This window comes from Rhinoderma darwinii, chromosome 4 (assembly GCF_050947455.1).
Source record: "Rhinoderma darwinii isolate aRhiDar2 chromosome 4, aRhiDar2.hap1, whole genome shotgun sequence".
Lineage (NCBI taxonomy): Eukaryota > Metazoa > Chordata > Amphibia > Anura > Rhinodermatidae > Rhinoderma > Rhinoderma darwinii.
Window position 1 is genome coordinate 401,299,989 of NC_134690.1, and position 18,858 is coordinate 401,318,846.

The 18,858-nt window shown below is 34.7% G+C and overlaps 1 protein-coding gene across 2 annotated transcripts in view; it reads right to left on the bottom strand.

The window, feature by feature from the left end:
- TOGARAM2 (TOG array regulator of axonemal microtubules 2) overlaps positions 1–16,710 on the bottom strand; it is an 89,801-nt gene extending 73,091 nt beyond the window's left edge. For both annotated transcript variants that reach the window (XM_075864631.1, XM_075864633.1), the window contains exon 1: positions 16,476–16,710. The gene's annotated coding sequence lies outside the window, so the exon portion shown is untranslated. The remainder of the gene's footprint in view (positions 1–16,475) is intronic.
- Positions 16,711–18,858: the final 2,148 nt, after the last annotated feature.

Below are 18,858 nucleotides of genomic sequence, written 5' to 3' on the forward strand. Positions count from 1 at the left end.
GGCAGTATTATAGTAGATATATTCTTGTATATAGGAGCAGTATTATAGTAGTTATATTCTTGTATATAGGGGCAGTATTATAGTAGTTATATTCTTGTATATAGGAGGCAGTATTATAGTAGTTATATTCTTGTATATAGGAGTCATATTCTTGTATATAGGGGGCAGTATTATAGTAGTTATATTCTTGTATATAGGGGCAGTATTATAGTAGCTATATTCTTGTATATAGGAGCAGTATTATGGTAGTTATATTCTTCTATATAGGGGGCATTATTATAGTAGTTATATTCTTGTATATAAGAGCAGTATTATAGTAGACTTATTCTTGTATATAGGGGGCAGTATTATAGTAGTTATATTCTTGTGAATAGGAGCAGTATTATAGTAGTTATATTCTTGTATATAGGAGCAGTATTATAGTAGTTATATTCTTGTATATAGAGGCAGTATTATAGTAGCTATATTCTTGTATGTAAGGGAAATATTATAGTAGTTATATTCTTGTATGTAGGGGCAGTATTATAGTAGTTATATTCTTGTATATAGGTGGCAGTATTATAGTTATTATAGTCTTGTATATAGAGGGCAGTATTATAGTAGTTATATTCTTGTATATAGGAGGCAGTATTATAGTAGTTATATTCTTGTATATAGGGGGCAGTATTATAGTAGTTATATTCTTGTATATAGTGGCAGTATTATAGTAGTTATATTCTCGTATACATGGGAAGTATTATAGTAGTTGTATTCTTGTATATAGGGGCAGTATTATAGTAGTTATATTCTTGTATATAGGAGCAGTATTATAGTAGTTATATTCTTGTATATAGAGGGCAGTATTATAGTAGCTATATTCTTGTATATAGGGGGCAGTATTATAGTAGTTATATTCTTGTATATAGGTGCAGTATTATAGTAGTTATATTCTTGTATATAGGGGCAGTTTTATAGTAGATATATTCTTGTATATAGGGGCAGCATCATAGTAGTTATATTCTTGTATATCAGAGCAGTATTATAGTAGTTATATTCGTGTATATAGGAGCAGTATTATAGTAATTATAGTCTTGTATATAGTGGGCAGTATTATAGTAGTTATATTCTTGTATATAGGGGCAGTATTACAGTAGTTATATTCTTGTATATAGGGGCAGTATTATAGTAGTTATAGTCTTGTATATAGGAGCAGTATTACAGTAGTTATATTCTTGTATATAGGGGCAGTATTATAGTAGTTGTAGTCTTGTTTATAGGAGCAGTATTATAGTAGTTATATTCTTGTAAATAGGGGGGCATTATTATAGTAGTTATATTCTTGTATATAGGGGGCAGTATTATAGTAGATATATTCTTGTATATAGGAGCAGTATTATAGTAGTTATATTCTTGTATATAGGGGCAGTATTGTAGTAGATATATTCTTGTATATAGGAGCAGTATTATAGTAGTTATATTCTTGTATATAGGGGGCAGTATTATAGTAGTTATATTCTCGTGTATATAGGGGCAGTATTATAGTAGTTATATTCTCGTATACATGGGAAGTATTATAGTAGTTGTATTCTTGTATATAGGGGCAGTATTATAGTAGTTATATTCTTGTATATAGGAGCAGTATTATAGTAGTTATATTCTTGTATATAGAGGGCAGTATTATAGTAGCTATATTCTTGTATATAGGGGGCAGTATTATAGTAGTTATATTCTTGTATATAGGTGCAGTATTATAGTAGTTATATTCTTGTATATAGGGGCAGTTTTATAGTAGATATATTCTTGTATATAGGGGCAGCATCATAGTAGTTATATTCTTGTATATCAGAGCAGTATTATAGTAGTTATATTTGTGTATATAGGAGCAGTATTATAGTAATTATAGTCTTGTATATAGTGGGCAGTATTATAGTAGTTATATTCTTGTATATAGGGGCAGTATTACAGTAGTTATATTCTTGTATATAGGGGCAGTATTATAGTAGTTATAGTCTTGTATATAGGAGCAGTATTACAGTAGTTATATTCTTGTATATAGGGGCAGTATTATAGTAGTTATAGTCTTGTTTATAGGAGCAGTATTATAGTAGTTATATTCTTGTAAATAGGGGGGCATTATTATAGTAGTTATATTCTTGTATATAGGGGGCAGTATTATAGTAGATATATTCTTGTATATAGGAGCAGTATTATAGTAGTTATATTCTTGTATATAGGGGCAGTATTGTAGTAGATATATTCTTGTATATAGGAGCAGTATTATAGTAGTTATATTCTTGTATATAGGGGGCAGTATTATAGTAGTTATATTCTCGTGTATATAGGGGCAGTATTATAGTAGTTATATTCTCGTATACATGGGAAGTATTATAGTAGTTGTATTCTTTTATATAGGGGCAGTATTATAGTAGTTATATTCTTGTATATAGGGGGCAGTATTATTGTAGTTATATTCTTGTATATAGGGGCAGTATGATAGTAGTTATATTCTTGTATATAGGGGCAGTATTGTAGTAGATATATTCTTGTATATAGGAGCAGTATCATAGTAATTATATTCTTGTATATAGGGAGCAGTATTATAGTAGTTATATTCTTGTATATAGGAGCAGTATTATAGTAGTTATATTCTTGTATATAGGGGGCAGTATTATAGTAGTTATATTCTCGTGTATATAGGGGCAGTATTATAGTAGTTATATTCTCGTATACAGGGGCAGTAATATAGTAGTTCTATTCTTGTATATAGGGGCAGTATTATAGTAGTTATATTCTTGTATATAGGGGGCAGTATTATAGTAGTTATATTCTCGTGTATATATGGGCAGTATTATAGTAATTATATTCTCGTATACAGGGGCAGTATTATAGTAGTTATATTCTTGTATATAGGGGGCAGTATTATAGTAGATATATTCTTGTATATAGGAGCAGTATTATAGTAGTTATATTCTTGTATATAGGGGCAGTATTATAGTAGATATATTCTTGTATATAGAGGGCAGTATTATAGTGGTTATATTCTTGTATATAGGAGGCAGTATTACAGTAGTTATATTCTTGTATATAGGGAACAGTATAATAGTAGTTATATTCTTGTATATAGGAGGCAGTATTATAGTAGTTATATTCTTGTATATGGGGGCAGTATTATAGTAGTTATATTCTTGTATATAGGGGGCAGTATTATAGTAGTTATATTCTCGTGTATATAGGGGCAGTATTATAGTAGTTATGTTCTTGTATATAGGGGCAGTATTATAGTAGTTATATTCTTGTATATAGGAGGCAGTATTACAGTAGTTATATTCTTGTATATAGGGGGCAGTATTATGGTAGTTATATTCTTGTATATAGGGGGCAGTATTATAGTAGTTATATTCTTGTATATAGAGAGCAGTATTATAGTAGTTATATTCTTGTATATAGCAGCAGTATTATAGTAGTTATAGTCTTGTATATAGGGAACAGTATAATAGTAGTTATATTCTTGTATATAGGAGGCAGTATTATAGTAGTTATATTCTTGTATATGGGGGAAGTATTATAGTAGTTATATTCTTGTATATAGGGGCAGTATTATAGTAGTTATATTGTCGTGTATATAGGAGCAGTATTATAGTAGTTATATTCTTGTATATAGGGGCAGTATTATAGTAGTTATATTCTTGTATATAGGGGACAGTATTATAGTAGTTATATTCTTGTATATAGGGGCAGTATTATAGTAGTTATATTCTTGTATATAGGGGCAGTATTATAGTAGTTATATTCTTGTATATAGAGGCAGTATTATAGTAGTTATATTCTTGTATATAGGGGACAGTATTATAGTAGTTATATTATTGTATATAGGAGCAGTATTATAGTAGTTATATTCTTGTATATAGGGGCAGTATTATATTAGGTATATTCTTGTATATAGGGGGCAGTATTATAGTAGTTATATTCTTGTATATAGGAGCAGTAGTATAGTAGTTATATTCTTGTATATAGGAGCAGTAGTATAGTAGTTATATTCTTGTATATAGGGGGCAGTATTATAGTAGTTATATTCTTGTATATAGGGGGCAGTATTATAGTAGTTATATTCCTGTATACAGGGAGCAATATTATAGTAGTTATATTCTTGTATATAGGGGCAGTATTATAGTAGTTATATTCCTGTATACAGGGAGCAGTATTATAGTAGTTATATTCTTGTATATAGGGGCAGTATTATAGTAGTTATATTCCTGTATACAGGGAGCAGTATTATAGTAGTTATATTCTTGTATATAGGGGACAGTATTATAGTAGTTATATTCTTGTATATAGGGGCAGTATTATAGTAGGTTTATTCTTGTATATAGGTGCAGTATTATAGTAGTTATATTCTTGTATATAGGGAGCAGTATTATAGTAGTTATATTATTGTATATAGGGGACAGTATTATAGTAGTTATATTATTGTATATAGGAGCAGTATTATAGTAGTTATATTCTTGTATATAGGGGCAGTATTATAGTAGGTATATTCTTGTATATAGGGGGCAGTATTATAGTAGTTCTATTCTTGTATATAGGGGGCAGTATTATAGTAGTTATATTCTTGTATATAGGGGGCAGTATTATAGTAGTTATACTCCTGTATACAGGGAGCAGTATTATAGTAGTTATATTCTTGTATATAGGGGCAGTATTATAGTAGTTATATTCTTGTATATAGGGGCAGTATTATAGTAGTTATATTCCAGTATACAGGGAGCAGTATTATAGTAGTTATATTCTTGTATATAGGGGGCAGTATTATAGTAGTTATATTCTTGTATATAGGGGGCAGTATTATAGTAGTTATATTCTTGTATATAGAGGGCAGTATTATAGTAGTTATATTCTTGTATAGAGGGAGCAGTATTATAGTAGTTATATTCTTTTATATAGGGCAGTATTATACTAGTTATATTCTTATATATAGGAGGCAGTAATATAGTAGTTATATTCTTGTATATAGGGGGCAGTATTATAGTAGTTATATTCTTGTATATAGGGGGCAGTATTATAGTAGTTATATTCTTGTATATAAGAGGCAGTATTATAGTAGTTATATTCTTGTATACAGGAGGCAGTATTATAGTAGTTATATTCTTGTATATAGGGGGCAGTATTATTGTAGTTATATTTTTATATATAAGAGGCAGTATTATAGTAGTTATATTCTTGTATATAGGGGCAGTATTATAGTAGTTATATTCTTATATAAAGGGGGCAGTATTATAGTAATTATATTCTTGTATATAGGGGGCAGTATTATAGTAGTTATATTCTTGTATATAGGAGCAGTATTATAGTAGTTATATTCTTGTATATAGGGAGCAGTATTATAGTAGTTATATTCTTGTATATAGGGGGCAGTATTATGGTAGTTATAGTCTTGTATATAGGGGCAGTATTATAGTAGTTATATTCTTGTATATAGGGAGTAGTATTATAGTAGTTATATTCTTGTATATAGTGGGCAGTATTATAGTAGTTATATACTTGTATATAGTGGGCAGTATTATAGTAGATATATTCTTGTATATAGGGGGGCAGTATTATAGTAGTTATATTCTTGTATATAGGGGGCAGTATTATAGTAGTTATATTCTTGTATATAGGAGCAGTATTATAGTAGTTATATTCTTGTATATAGGGGCAGTATTATAGTAGTTATATTCTTGTATATAGGAGCAGTAGTATAGTAGGTATATTCTTGTATATAGGGGCAGTATTATAGTAGTTATATTCTTGTATAATGGGGGCAGTATTATAGTAGTTATATTCTTGTATATAGGAGCAGTATTATAGTAGTTATATTCTTGTATATAGGGGCAGTATTATAGTAGTTATATTCTTGTATATAGGAGCAGTATTATAGTAGTTATATTCTTGTATATAGGGGGCAGTATTATAGTAGTTATAATCTCGTGTATATAGGGGCAGTATTATAGTAGTTATACTCTTGTATATAGGGGGCAGTATTATAGTAGTTATATTCTTGTATATAGGGGCAGTATTATAGTAGTTATATTCTTGTATATAGGGGCAGTATTATAGTAGTTATATTCTTGTATATAGGAGCAGTATTATAGTAGTTATATTCTTGTATATAGGGGCAGTATTATAGTAGTTATATTCTCGTGTATATAGGGGCACTATTATAGTAGTTATATTCTCGTATACAGGGGAAGTGTTATAGAACTAACATTCCACAACACTGTACAATTCAGAGGAAAGATGTACAGACAAATTAATTAACAATTTAAACTAGGGAAACGAGGGCCCTGCTTGATAGCACTTACAATCGTAATGTTCTGTTCCCTATTATCAGCCAGTTCAAGGTGTGGAGTAGAAGGTATATGTATGTTTGATTGTTGGGACTATTGCCCAACCCCCCCCCCCCCCATGATGATCCCTTCTTAATGTCAAATAGATGCAGATATTTTTGTTTTTTTTCAAAAAACATGAGAATAGTGAAGAAAACACAATTTGTGTCTGGGGACATCTAGTGTTCAGGATGTGTCATTGCAGCTAGTTATTGTATTTTACTGGAAATTATGATATAAGATACAGTGACATGATGGGTAATGTAGTTCTGGGTTTTTCTCTGACTGTATCACACATGATAGACATAGATCAGGCCTGGACAAATATTAGCCAGGTCTAGGCGTCAGCAATGACACGCTGCAGGGTTTTTGTTTGTTTTTTTGTTACTTTTAAATGTACATCAAACAGATTGCAACTAGACCTCGTCCTACTTGTTACTGAAGGTCCCCTCAGTACTCAGAAAAGAACCTTATCTAGTAGTAAAAAGTGTCTTCTGCAACCCTTCTCCCTACTTCAACAGTAGTCACGGCAGCCACGTCCCCCTTCCAGTATCACACATATGCTTAGATACATCTGCACTGCAGACAGTATCACACGATGGGTTTAGATACATTGACAGATCAGACAATATCGCACATGATAGGATTAGATACACCAGCTCATCACACAATATCACACAGGATAGGCTGAAATACATCGGCTCAGCAGACAGTATTACACGATGGGCTTAGATACATCGGCTCAGCAGACAGTATCACAAATGATTGGCTTAGGTACAGCGGCTGAGCAGCAAAATTTCTCCATAGAATATATAATAAAACTCCTGCAAGGGTTAATTCATCTGTCAGATATTTCACACCACTCCACAGACGGCAGCCAGGCGTCAGCTTGCTTACTATAAAGCTCCAGTTGATTGACAGCCATTGAATTGTATATAATCAGGTATTAATGATCTGTAGACTGGCGCTAAACAAGTCATAGATGCAAAACAATCATCAACTGCCCAAGAGTTATTAATGAGCTAATTACATAGAAATGGAGACGATGCAGTCAATTACCGAGGACTGATATAAATCAAGTCTCAGAGCGGATAATCCCCAAAGATTTAATATGTTATCCTGAAACCAACCAGAGCAAACTATTCAATGCAAGTTATGTGCAAAACTACAAGTACCCAGGTTATACCAGCATGCTCCATATCACTATATACAGGAAGATGTATAACTTATACCAGCTGTACATATATAATTATATACAGGAGATACCCAGGTTATACCAGCATACTACATATCACTATATACAAGAAGATGTATAACTTATACCAGCTGTACATACATAATTATATACAGAAGATGCCCAGGTTACACCAGCATGCTCCATATCACTATATACAAGAAGATGTGTAACTTATACCAGCTGTACATATATAATTATATACAGAAGATACCCGGGTTATACCAGCATGCTCCATATCACTATATACAGGAATATGTATAACTTATACCAGCTGTACATATATAATTATATACAGAAGATACCCAGGTTATACCAGCATGCTCCATATCACTATATACAAGAAGATATATAACTTATACCAGCTATACATATATAATTATATACAGAAGATACCCAGGTTATACCAGCATGCTCCATATCACTATATACAATAAGATGTATAACTTATACCAGCTGTACATATATAATTATATACAGAAGATACCCAGGTTATACCAGCATGCTCCATATCACTATATACAGGAAGATGTACAACTTATACCAGCTGTACATATATAATTATATACAGAAGATACCCAGGTTATACCAGCATGCTCCATATCACTATATACAAGAAGATGTATAACTGATACCAGCTGTACATATATAACTATATACAGGAGATACCCTGGTTATACCAGCATGCTCCATATTACTATATACAAGAAGATGTATAACTTATACCAGCTGTGCATATATAATTATATACAGGAGATACCCAGGTTATACCAGCATGCTCCATATCACTATATACAAGAAGATATATAACTTATACCAGCTATACATATATAATTATATACAGAAGATACCCAGGTTATACCAGCATGCTCCATATCACTATATACAGGAAGATGTATAACTTATAGCAGCTGTACATATATAACTATATACAGGAGATACCCTGGTTATACCAGCATGCTCCATATCACTATATACAAGAAGATGTATAACTTATACCAGCTGTACATATATAATTATATACAGGAGATACCCAGGTTATACCAGCATGCTACATATCACTATATACAAGAAGATGTATAACTTATACCAGCATGCTCCATATCACTATATACAAGAAGATGTATAACTTATACCTACTGTACATATATAACTATATACAGAGGATACCCAGGTTATACCAGCATGCTCCATATCACTATATACAGGAATATGTATAACTTATACCAGCTGTACATATATAATTATATACAGAAGATACCAAGGTTATACCAGCATGGTCTATATCACTATATACAGGAAAATTTATAACTTATACCAGCTGTACATATATAATTATATACAGAAGATACCCAGGTTATACCAGCATGCTCCATATCACTATATACAAGAAGATGTATAACTTATACCAGCTGTACATATATAACTATATACAGGAGATACCCTGGTTATACCAGCATGCTCCATATTACTATATACAAGAAGATGTATAACTTATACCAGCTGTACATATATAATTATATACAGAAGATACCCAGGTTATACCAGCATGCTCCATATCTCTATATACAGGAAGATGTATAACTTATACCAGCATGCTCCATATCACTATATACAAGAAGATGTATAACTTATACCAGCTGTACATATATAACTATATACAGGAGATACCCAGGTTATACCAGCATGCTCCATATCACTATATACAAGAAGATGTATAACTTATACCAGCTGTACATATATAATTATATACAGAAGATACCCAGGTTATACCAGCATGCTCCATATCACTATTTACAAGAAGTTGTATAACTTATACCAGCTGTACATATATAATTATATACAGAAGATACCCAGGTTATACCAGCATGCTCTATGTTACTATATACAGGAAGATGTATAACTTATACCAGCTGTACATATATAATTATATACAGGAGATACCCAGGTTATACCAGCATGCTCCATATCACTATATACAAGAAGATGTATAACTTATACCAGCTGTACATATATAATTATATACAGAAGATACCCAGGTTATACCAGCATGCTCTATATCACTATATACAAGAAGATGTATAACTTGTACCAGCTGTACATATATAATTATATACAGAAGATACCCAGGTTATACCAGCATGCTCCATATCTCTATATACAGGAAGATGTATAACTTATACCAGCATGCTCCATATCACTATATACAAGAAGATGTATAACTTATACCAGCTGTACATATATAACTATATACAGGAGATACCCAGGTTATACCAGCATGCTCCATATCACTATATACAAGAAGATGTATAACTTGTACCAGCTGTACATATATAATTATATACAGAAGATACCCAGGTTATACCAGCATGCTCCATATCACTATATACAAGAAGATGTATAACTTATACCAGCTGTACATATATAATTATATACAGAAGATACCCAGGTTATACCAGCATGCTCCATATCTCTATATACAGGAAGATGTATAACTTATACCAGCATGCTCCATATCACTATATACAAGAAGATGTATAACTTATACCAGCTGTACATATATAACTATATACAGGAGATACCCAGGTTATACCAGCATGCTCCATATCACTATATACAAGAAGATGTATAACTTGTACCAGCTGTACATATATAATTATATACAGAAGATACCCAGGTTATACCAGCATGCTCCATATCACTATATACAAGAAGATGTATAACTTATACCAGCTGTACATATATAATTATATACAGGAGATACCCAGGTTATACCAGCATGCTCCATATCACTATATACAAGAAGATGTATAACTTATACCAGCTGTACATATATAATTATATACAGAATATACCCAGGTTATACCAGCATGCTCCATATCACTATATACAAGAAGATGTATAACTTATACCAGCTGTACATATATAATTATATACAGAAGATACCCAGGTTATACCAACAAATTAAATTATATTGCATGATGAACTAGGTGGCGCTCGGTAACTAGGAAGGATGGTACAAGCATTTGTTTGGTGAGTGTTTTCTCGTGCTCTGGATTTGGCAGTGTAAGGGTATGTGCACACACACTAATTACGTCCGTAATTGACGGACGTATTTCGGCCGCAAGTAGTGGGCCGAACGCAGTGCAGGGAGCCGGGCTCCTAGCATCATACTTATGTACGATGCTAGGAGTCCCTGCCTCTCCGTGGAACTATTGTCCCGTACTGAAAACATGATTACAGTACGGGACAGTTGTCCTGCAGAGAGGCAGGGACTCCTAGCATCGTACATAACTATGATGCTAGGAGCCCGGCTCCCTGCAGTGTGTTCGGTCCGGGACTTGCGGCCGAAATACGTCCGTCAATTACGGACATAATTAGTGTGTGTGCACATACCCTAAGTGTTAAGTACGTGTAGCTTATTCTGGGGATTCACATCAGTGAACTTCTCGTTTTCAGAAGACAAATATTGGCCTGGAAACAGAACGGATCGTTGCTACTGGTGCAGACACTTACTGATCGATGTCTTGTCACACACAGTAATGACTTGAAGAGGAGCAAAGGTGTTAACAAAAGATCTGTCAACAGCAACTTCTACAAATACTGGAGATTGTTTAGTTTTGGAAGAGAGTCAGGCTCAACCTTCTCTGGTCTGAGGGCCACATTGTCAGATTGTACCACTCCCAAGGACCTCAATAGAACTTAAAGGTACACTATATGGACAAAAGTATTAGGACACCTCCACATTACACCTACAGGAGCTTTTATGACATCCCATTCTAAATCCATAAGTAGTAATATAGAGTTGGAGTCAGTGTTATAGCCGTTATATTCATGTATATAAGAGCAGTATTATAGTAGTTATATTCTTGTATATAGGGGCAGTATTATAGTAGTTATATTCTTGTATATAGAGAGCAGTATTATAGTAGTTATATTCTTGTATATAGGAGCAGTATTATAGTAGTTATATTCTTGTATATAAGAGGCAGTATTATAGTAGTTATATTCTTGTATATAGGAGCAGTATTATAGTAGTTATATTCTTGTATATAGGAGCAGTATTATAGTAGTTATATTCTTGTATATAGGAGTAGTATTATAGTAGTTATATTCTTGTATATAGGGGCAATATTATAGTAGTTATATTCATGTATATAGGGGCAGTATTATAGTAGTTATATTCCTGTATATAGGGGCAGTATTATAGTAGTTATATTCTTGTATATAGGAGCAGTATTAGGCTGGGTTCACACGTGGCGGAATTTCACTTAAATTCCGCTGCGGACACTCCGCAGCGTTAATCCGCAGCGGAGCCGTTTGTCCATTGACTTACACTTTAATTTAGCAGTGTTCGTTTAGACGAGGCGTAAAATTCCGCTGCGGAGCATAGGCTGCGGAGCGGAATTTGGTGTCCGCAGCATGCTCTGTCTGTTGCGGAGCAGTGGCGGACTCATGGCGGAATTTCTCCATTGACTTCAATGGAGAGTCAAAATTCCGCAATGAAGTCCGCAGATCTTATGTGTGCTGCGGAGCGTATTGGTTTTACTACCATGACATTTCTTCATTCTGGCTGGACCTATGTATTTCTAGGTCTACAGCCAGACTGAGGAAGTCAATGGGGCTCCCGTAATGACGGGAGCGTTGCTAGGAGACGTCTGTAAATAGTCACTGTCCAGGGTGCTGAAAGAGTTAAGCGATCGGCAGTAACTGTTTCTGCACCCGGGACAGTGACTACCGATCTCAATATACATGTATCTGTAAAAAAACATATAAGTTCATACTTACCGAGAACTCCCTGCGTCTGTCTCCAGTCCGGCCTCCCAGGATGACGTTTCAGTGTAAGTGACGGCTGCAGCCAATCACAGGCCAAGCACAGGCTGCAGCGGTCACATGGACTGCCGCGTCATCCAGGGAGGTCGGGCTGGATGCCGAAAGAGGGACGCGTCACCAAGACAACGGCCGGTAAGTATGAAATTCTTTTACTTTCACTAGGGAAAGTGCTGTCCCTTCTCTCTATCCTGCACTGATAGGGAGAAGGGAAGCACTTTTCCCGCAGTCCGCAGCAGCTAGTCCGCATCAATTTTCTGCACATTTTGTGCAGATCCGCAGCAGAATCTGAGACGCAGATTCTGTGCGGCATTGATGCGGACAGTTGCGGAGGAAATCCGCCACGTGTGGTCATGCCCTTATAGTAGTTATATTTTTGTATATAGGGGACAGTATTATAGTAGTTATATTCCTGTATATAGGGGCAGTATTATAGTAGTTATATTCTTGTATATAGGAGCAGTATTATAGTAGTTATATTCTTGTATATAGGGGGCAGTATTATAGCAGTTATATTCATGTATATAAGAGCAGTATTCTAGTAGTTATATTCTTGTATATAGGGGCAGTATTATAGTAGTTATATTCCTGTATATAGGGGCAGTATTATAGTAGTTATATTCTTGTATATAGGAGCAGTATTATAGTAGTTATATTCTTGTATATAGGGGCAGTATTATAGCAGTTATATTCATGTATATAAGAGCAGTATTATAGTAGTTATATTCTTGTATATAGGAGCAGTATTATAGTAGTTATATTCTTGTATATAGGGGGGAGTATTATAGTAGTAATATTCTTGTATATAAGAGGCAGTACTATAGTAGTTATATTCTTGTATATAGGGGGCAGTATTATAGTAGTAATATTCTTGTATATAGGAGCAGTATTATAGTAGTTATATTCTTGTATATAGGAGCAGTATTATAGTAGTTATATTCTTGTATATAGGGGCAGTATTATAGTAGTTATATTCTTGTATATAGGAGCAGTATTATAGTAGCTATATTCTTGTATATAGGGGGCAGTAATATAGTAGTTATATTCTTGTATATAGGGAGCAGTATTATAGTAGTTATATTCTTGTATATAGGGGGCAGTATTATAGTAGTTATATTCTTGTATATAGGGGGCAGTATTATAGTAGTTATATTCTTGTATATAGGGACGGTATTATAGTAGTTATATTCCTGTATATATGGGCAGTATTATAGTAGTTATATTCACGTATATAGGGGGCAGTATTATAGTAGTTATATTGTTGTATATAGGAGCAGTATTATAGTAGTTATATTCTTGTATATAGGAGCAGTATTATAGTAGTTATATTGTTGTATATAGGAGCAGTATTATAGTAGTTATATTCTTGTATATAGGAGCAGTATTATAGTAGTTATATTGTTGTATATAGGAGCAGTATTATAGTAGTTATATTCTTGTATATAGGAGCAGTATTATAGTAGTTATATTGTTGTATATAGGGGCAGTATTATAGTAGTTATATTCTTGTATATAGGGGGCAGTATTATAGTAGTTATATTCTTGTATATAGGGGCAGTATTATAGTAGTTATATTCTTGTATATAGGAGCAGTATTATAGTAGTTATATACTTGTATATAGGGGGCAGTATTATAGTAGTTATATTCTTGTATATAGGGACGGTATTATAGTAGTTGTATTCTTGTATATAGGGACAGTATTATAGTAGTTATATTCTTGTATATAGGGGCAGTATTATAGTAGTTATATTCTTGTATATAGGAGTCATTGTTATAGTAGTTATATTCTTGTATATAGGGGCAGTATTATAGTAGTTATATTCTTGTATATAGGAGGCAGTATTATAGTAGTTATATTCTTGTATATAGGAGCAGTATTATAGTAGTTATATTCTTGTATATAGGAGCAGTATTATAGTAGTTATATTCTTGTATATAGGAGCAGTATTATAGTAGTTTTATTCTTGTATATAGGGGGTAGTATTATAGTAGTTATATTCTTGTATATAGGAGGCAGTATTATAGTAGTTATATTCTTGTATATAGGAGGCAGTATTATAGTAGTTATATTCTTGTATATAGGGGGCAGTATTATAGTAGTTATATTCTTGTATATAGGGGCAGTGTTGTAGTAGTTATATTCTTGTATATAGGAACAGTATTATAGTAGTTATATTCTTCTATATAGGGGGCAGTATTATAGTAGTTATATTCTTGTATATAGGGGCAGTATTATAGTAGTTATATTCTTGTATATAGGGGCAGTGTTGTAGTAGTTATATTCTTGTATATAGGGGCAGTATTATAGTAGTTATATTCTTGTATATAGGGGGCAGTATTATAGTAGTTATATTCTTGTATATAGGGGCAGTGTTGTAGTAGTTATATTCCTATATATAGGAGGCAGTATTATAGTAGTTATATTCTTGTATATAGGAGGCAGTATTATAGTAGTTATATTCCTGTATAAAGGGGGCAGTATTATAGTAGTTATATTCTTGTATATAGGGGCAGTATTATAGTAGTTATATTCTTGTATATAGGGGGCAGTATTATAGTAGTTATATTCTTGTATATAGGGGGCAGTATTATAGTAGTTATATTCTTGTATATATGAGCAGTATTATAGTAGTTATATTTTTGTATATAGGAGCAGTATTATAGTAGTTATATTCTTGTATATAGGGGGCAGTATTATAGTAGTTATATTCTTGTACATAGGGGGCAGTATTATAGTAGTTATATTCTTGTATATAGGAGACAGTATTATAGTAGTTATATTCTTGTATATATGAGCAGTATTATAGTAGTTATATTCTTGTATATAGGAGCAGTATTATAGTAGTTATATTCTTGTATATAGGGGGCAGTGTTATAGTAGTTATATTCTTGTATATAGGAGCAGTATTATAGTAGTTATATTCTTGTATATAGGGCAGTATTATAGTAGTTATATTCTTGTATATATGAGCAGTATTATAGTAGTTATATTCTTGTATATAGGGGGCAGTGTTATAGTAGTTATATTCTTGTATATAGGAGCAGTATTATAGTAGTTATATTCTTGTATATAGGAGGCAGTATTATAGTAGTTATATTCTTGTATATATGAGCAGTATTACAGTAGTTATATTCTTGTATATAGGGGCAGTATTATAGTAGTTATATTCTTGTATATAGGGGGCAGTATTATAGTAGTTATATTCTTGTATATAGGAGCAGTATTATAGTAGTTATATTCTTGTACATAGGGGGCAGTATTATAGTAGTTATATTCTTGTATATAGGGGGCAGTATTATAGTAGTTATATTCTTGTACATAGGGGGCAGTATTATAGTAGTTATATTCTTGTATATAGGGGGCAGTATTATAGTAGTTATATTCTTGTACATAGGGGGCAGTATTATTGAATAGTTGTCACATCCTATCACTAAGAATGTTAGAATTCCTGGTGATTACTGGGTATTTCCATCTCAGGCTCCATTTCTTTACGATACAAGTGTGACATGACCTGTAGAAGGTACAATATTCTCTATTCTGTATACATACATTGTCTACTAATAAACCAATCAGGTATGAAGTGACATTACATCTTATATTATTAATGAAGGAGTTAAACGTAGGAAACATTTTAAAGTTATTATCGAAGTCGACGAGAGGTTTAATCGCAGCAAAAAATCTGAGGGTATGTGCACACACACTAATTACGTCCGTAATTGACGGACGTATTTCGGCCGCAAGTCCCGGACAGAACACAGTGCAGGGAGCCGGGCTCCTAGCATCACAGTTATGTACGATGCTAGGAGTCCCTGCCTCGCTGCAGGACAACTGTCCCGTACTGTAATCATGTTTTCAGTACGGGACAGTAGTTCCACGGAGAGGCAGGGACTCCTAGCGTCGTACATAAGTATGATGCTAGGAGCACGGCTCCCTGCACTGTGTTCGGTCCGGGACTTGCGGCCGAAATACGTCCGTCAATTACGGACGTAATTAGTGTGTGTGCACATACCCTTAGGCTTTGCCCCATCTACCCTCACAATCCCGGAGTCTGTATTGAGGACTGACCTGAGTCCTAGAATTGTTCTGCATCGACTTGACTCCGCTCGGGGGTCTCACATCGTCCCTGGATCTGAAGAAGAACCTTCTACTTTACAATGTCCGGGCCAAGTGTCCGCAGAACTGTCCTCGGTGCCCGTCTATTCTTTCCATATTATAATCACTTCATCTTTGTGAATATCAGGAGTCCGGGGGTCTGTTATTTAGTGGTTGGCCGTGACAACCGTTCCCATGGCTGTAAATCATCTCATGGCCCCCTTGGGGCAGCAGCAGCACAATTTGAAGTATTAGTTGAGTATTAACCAGTTCCCCACCGGACTCCGCAGCCTGAATGACTTCCATGTAAGCCCATGGGGGGGGGCCTCTGGTGGGGACTTTGTTGGAAAGCTGTGGGTGGATGGAATTGGTAATTAACCATTATGTAAAGCTGCAGCGATTGTCAGTAAATACTTCATATTATTCACATTCCAGTCAGGTAACGGAGCAACAACAGAGGAGGATAGTCCGGGGGATACAGAATGATGGAGCCATTTAATAAGATTCCCAAAACATTCAGACTTTAGAAATTGTTACCCCAAAGGCTGGAAATACAGAGAGCAACTTCCTAATAGACCCCCCCCCCCCCCCCCCCACATCTGTTTTTAGAGGAAACCATCAGTGAGTAGGTAAAGGGCGAAATTACCTTTAACGTCTTCCCGCCGCAGCTATTTTTCAGATTTACATTTTTGCTTGGTCTTCCCCGCCTACCGGAAGCCATGACGTTTTCTTTTTTCCGTCGATATAGTCGTAGTCGGGGTTGTTCTTTTCGGGACTACTATAATGTTCTGTCATTTTTTGACACCACCATTTATTGTACCATATAATGTACTGGAAACATTTCTTTGGGGAGTGGAAGGGGGGAAAAAATGGATTCCGCCATTGTGTTTTGGGTTTCGTTTTTACAGCGTCACCGGGCAATAAAAATGTCATGTTAAAGGGTAACTAAACGTTCAACAAACTTCTGACATGTCATAGTGAAGTCTTGATTGGTGGGGGTTCCGAGCACTGAGACCCCCACCAATCGCTGAAACGAAGCGGCAGAATTACTCGTGTGAGCGCTCAGCCGCATTCGTTTGTCTTTGGCTACAATCAATGTATGGGTGTATGGACTCAATAGAAAGTCTATGACTCCCGCACTCCGCTACATCGGCTGTACGGAAAAAGCTGAACAGAAACGAAGCGGCTGAGCGCTCACACGAGCACTTCTGCCGTTTAGTTTTAGCGATTGGTGGGGTCTCAGTGCTCGGACCCCCACCAATCAAAACTTCTGACATGTCAGAAGTTTGTTAACCATTTAGCTACACTTTAGCTCGTGCGGGTCTATACGATTACGGTGATACCAAATTGATACAGTTATTTATGTTTTACTACTTTTACAAGAAATAGAGAGCCGTCACGTTTTTATTTTTCTGTAGATTGAGGGTTTTTTTCTTTGCGGGGCGAGCTGTAGTTTCTATTGGTACCATCTTGGGGAAAATGAGACTTTTTATTCAATGTTTTGTGGAAGATGAGGTGACCAAAAATAACACGATTCTGCTGCTAAAATTGGACGTCCTTGGGGGCCGCCCCCACTTTCTAATGGCTTAGATGCTGCGTTCCATATTGATTGTGGCATCCAAGGGGTTAAATGAGTGAAATCGTAGAACCTCCGGATGAAGGGGTTAATGGGATTTTCATCTTTTATATAAATAAAGCTTCATTTCTTTATAAATGAAAAGTTCTACAACTTAATAATATATTTTGTGCTTCAATTTCTCAGTATTCTCAAGATATTTAATTGCTGTCAGTGAACGACAACACCCATTTACATTCAGAGGCAGCAATCCCTGTACATTCCTAGTCCTGTTCTTAGCTAAGTGGATACAATGTATCAGTCTAGCCAATGCTCTGTGATCTAAACAGCATGGACTCCAGACTGATACATTGTAACAAACTATCAGAGATTTGTGCTGCTGCTACTGGTGTATTTAGCTCCAGAGCATTGTCAAGACTGATACATTGTAACCGCTTTTGTGGCATTAAAACGTTGCAAATTCTGATACACGGCATATTTGCTCAAAAACGTTCTCTCTCCGCTGTTCCAGAGTGGCAAGAAACGTGAGACGTGGCCCCCAATCAAGCAAAATAATGACTCTAATTGTTATAAATTATAGCAGGAGTCAGTGACGTAGCAGGAGTCAGCTACGGGGCCCGGGGCATGAGGGGGCCCGTGCTGCCGTCACGGCCCGTCCATGCCCGAAGGCTCCGCTAGCAGCCGCTGTGGCTGCTACAGTTGTAGCGAAGGCACGCTCAATAGTATCTGGGTTCTTAGGACTCTGTTACTATTGAACACTATGAGCTCCCTGCTCTGCCA